This window comes from Anneissia japonica, unplaced genomic scaffold (assembly GCF_011630105.1).
Source record: "Anneissia japonica isolate Jap-2015-1 unplaced genomic scaffold, ASM1163010v1 scaffold4054_len1135799_cov195, whole genome shotgun sequence".
NCBI lineage: Eukaryota > Metazoa > Echinodermata > Crinoidea > Comatulida > Comatulidae > Anneissia > Anneissia japonica.
Genome location: NW_022694605.1, coordinates 593,293 through 597,313, shown reverse-complemented (window position 1 = coordinate 597,313; position 4,021 = coordinate 593,293). Strand labels below are relative to the sequence as shown.

The following is a 4,021-nucleotide window of genomic DNA, read 5'->3' as shown; positions in this document are numbered from 1 at the left end:
CGAACTCTGTATTTATCTTTTTTTGTTTATTTCTATATATATATATATATATATATATATACGGTATATATATATGTCGTATATATATATATATATATATATATATATATATATATGCCGTATATATATATATATATTATTATTTAAACATTTTAAAAAATTGTAATTAATTTTTGCCTAAGAATTTGTGGCCATCTTGGATTTTAGGTCCTATGCTGTTACTGGCTCCTAAGTTAATGTTTACAAACATAGGTTCCGGATGGTAGATCCACAGAAAAAAGTTTGATACATTAACAAAATAGTAAGCAGTATATATAGCCATTAGAATTTTGGCGGTCATTTTAATTATGAAGTCGAATTTTGGCTGGACCTAATATGTTAAGTGCAATGGTTTAGGTTTACGAATAACAAATTCTCTAAAAAATGTAAACAGAAACAAATTTATTTCATAAGTTTATACCATTTTGGATTTTGGTGGCCATCTTGGATTTCAAAAGAAATTCTGGGTGGCAATCGATTGATCTGTAAATGACAAATCTATACTGAAAAACACCGACAAAACCAAGTAACAAGTAATAAGTTACATTTCTCTAATAATTGTATTTTTGGCGGCCATTTTGGAATTTGGCGATCATCTTGGATTTCAGGCCTATTCTTGATTCCCACTCCACGCCCACCCTTTCACATTGAAATATTTAGGTCTGAGATGACAAACCAGCTGAAAAAATTGACAAAACCGAATAATTTGCCGTAAATCTCTAATAATTGTAATTTTGTTGGCCATTTTAGATTTTTGTGGTCATTTTGGATTTGAGGTGAGACTCTGGGTGGCCTCTTGCCAATTTCAAATAGTAGGGATCCACATGACGAAACCTCTGAGAAAACTTTGACAGGAAATTGGTAGTTTTACCTTGACTGGGCCCTGTTTAATATAGGCCTACATAACTAACTAGTACAAGATTCGTAATTTTAAAAATGGGATAACTCAGTATCTTACATCAGTCCTGAGAAATTGGCAAGTTATAGTAATGTTATGATGACTAGGGTGGTCCAGCTATTCATCAAAAAAGAATGATTTAACTTACAACTTCTTGAAATAGTTTGTACACCACAAATACATTCCGAGAAGATTCTCGCGATTTATAAAAGTCCACCACTAGTCTTTAGTATATATACGGAGAAATTGCTTCCAGTCAACTTGTTTGTCATACAGCATCCTAGCAAGTAATCCTTCCAACTTTGTCGAATGATTTCAGAACCGTTTGTAGAGAGAAATATAATAACCCCTGAAATACAAGTACTGTATATTTAGGGGTTTGGCAACTCTTCGAAAATAGAGTAACACTCAAATGCATCTGTCCAGAATGGATTTAAGGCAGGATACGGGTCTGCCTAATAAGACAACATTCACATTAACAAGATATTCTGTCTTTCCAGGTTAGAATATCTAGGATATTGAAAGTGTTTTTAAAGGCACGATGTTGGATAAATTCTTACCTCCTTTGCTAAATGGAACAGGTCATATAAAGGAATTAGGTGAGTCACACATTAAGGAAAGGGAAATCAGAGAAATTAAATACGGAACAGAATTATTAAAAGTTGATGGTAAAGATTAAATTGAGTTCAGTGAATCTTGGAATCAATTCAGCGTTAATTATGCAATATTATAATTATATTCATGAATCGCCTACATTAAACATATGGGTGGGGCTAAGATATCATACTTTAACTACTTAAATTGCATAAAGGAAGACTATGGGGGTCATATAAATAGAATATTGACACACTAGTTAAGTAAAAATTAAAAGGTCATAGGCCTAACATTCAAATAAATAAGTCTGTGTTGTATGAAAATTTTAAAAAACTGTTGTTTTAAAAAAGATTGTAACTTAGTAAAACAATTCACTGTAAATTACATATTTTAATTATGCTCCTATTAAACTTACAATAATATTCAATATTTAAATTCCACACAAATAAATAAATAAAAATAAATAAAATATATATATAGGCCTATATGTATTTCCTACATATTAGAAGACCCAAAAACGATTAAATAAGCCTTTAAAACCCCTAAATTGTCATATTTTTCAGGGGTTATTCACCCCCAGCCAACATGGAACACTTTCGAGAGATTTTGCGCAACCCCCGAATAAGCCCACTTTTTCGTCAGGGAAATCGTCTCCAATGAAAAAATTCAGTAATAGAAATAATATATATATATATATTTTTAATCTTCAAATATTTAAATACTGTAACAAGCAAGAATTAAATCAATAAATAAAAAATGGCCCTCAATTGCTGAAATGCTGTAAAATACCCTGTAGCAAAATTGAATTAATAAATCAACATAAACCAATGCATATTTGAGAACTAAAATAACTTGGTTTTTAGCTCCTATGAGTAGCTTTAGGAATACCCTGGTGATTGATTAATTAATAGATCTTTTTTGTATGGGCGGCTGTTAGGTATTTTTAAAAATTATTATTATTAAATATTACGCCTATTACTATATTAGCGACCAATTATTTATATTATTATTATTATTGGCTTTGATGGGAAGCTCTAAAACATTGATTCGGCACCAGTTTTGAACGACAAACTTGCAGGAAATTTTATAGACCATTTTAGCGAAATTTGAAATAAAAATATCTGATAACCTGGCAACTACCACTATGGGACTTTCAGAGGCCTAGTATTTTGCGGTATGTAGTACTGTCATGGATTACATCAACTATACCTCCATGCATCAACGATAAATCTAATTTGCTAACGAGCACAAACATTTTAAAACGGAAAAAACACGAAATGTTTATATTAAAAACTAGTCAAAGTCTTAAAATCTACAAATAAATTATTTTAGTATTAATAAATGCATGATTTATGTTGATTTATTGATTATGTTGTTGCTATTTTTAAACATTTAAATGAAAAAAAAATTAAAAAGTGTTATTCATGGCTTTGAATATTTTATCATTGAATATGTAATTCCTGCAAAAAGTAAAATGTAAATGGCAATTAATTTGATGTTAGATTCCTTTTAAAACTAAATTATTTCAGTTAAAAAAATGCATATAATGATTTTTTAAAAATCAGTTTTAATACAGAATTTTATTATTGGGGCTATTTTTACCTACCTGTCATTTGGGGCCATTTTGACTGGGGCCATTTTTACTATGGCCATTTTTTCCGGGGCCATTTTTTCCCGGGCCATTTTTGCCGGGGCCCCTGTTGCAGTTGTCTTTAATTTATTAAGGTTCACTGATTCAAGGAATTCCTTAATTTTTCATACTTAATGTTGAATTTAAAGTAAATTTCTTCGGTTTCTAATCAACCTCGTTTTACGAACGTAATTTTTTTCAATTACCGCTCAACAAACGACGATTGGGGGAGTGTATACCCATCTCTTTCCGCACAGGCGCGCGTCGTAGTCCTAGTGCAAAAACACTCCTAAAATTCATCGCGGTGCGCGATTCGATGTTACAAATTGAATTTGTCTGTTGCACACGAACCTAAACATGAAATATTTCCTATGAAAAAAAGCAACTTCTGTAGCTTATTCAAGTTGTGTATACAGCTACTTCCAAATTTATCCTATGTGTAAATTTTGTTATCGTATTTTAAGTTAGCTGTTTCAATAATTAAATATGTAACTGTATTTTCCTAATAAATATAGCCCCACGCTTATTATATTGTTAAGGATAGGTCTATTTTTTTTACTGCAATATGCATAATACTGTATATGAATTAAAGATTATTTTTTAAATAAAATTAATGTTAAAATAATAAAATGATAAAACGAACATGGAATTATCGAAGTGTGGGTCATCTAATAAGATTCTTCCTTGGTCAACTGCTGGCTGGACAAATGTTTCAGGATGTCGACACCCATAGGCGTAGATCCGGGGGGTGGGGGTGGGGATATATCACCAATATTTGACAAGGGGGATGGTCTATTGTATCACCCCCCCCTATTTTGACTATGTATGGGATAAACTGGAGTTTTACACACTTCAAAAGC

At 31.2% G+C, this 4,021-nt stretch overlaps 1 protein-coding gene across 2 annotated transcripts in view; it reads right to left on the bottom strand.

Annotated features, from left to right (window-relative positions):
- LOC117101102 (inner centromere protein A-like) overlaps nucleotides 1-1,439 on the bottom strand; it is a 72,933-nt gene extending 71,494 nt beyond the window's left edge. The window contains exon 1 of one of the 2 annotated variants that reach the window (XM_033240977.1): nucleotides 1,086-1,439. The gene's annotated coding sequence lies outside the window, so the exon portion shown is untranslated. The remainder of the gene's footprint in view (nucleotides 1-1,085) is intronic. The other variant, XM_033240976.1, reaches the window with a different exon arrangement.
- Nucleotides 1,440-4,021: the final 2,582 nt, after the last annotated feature.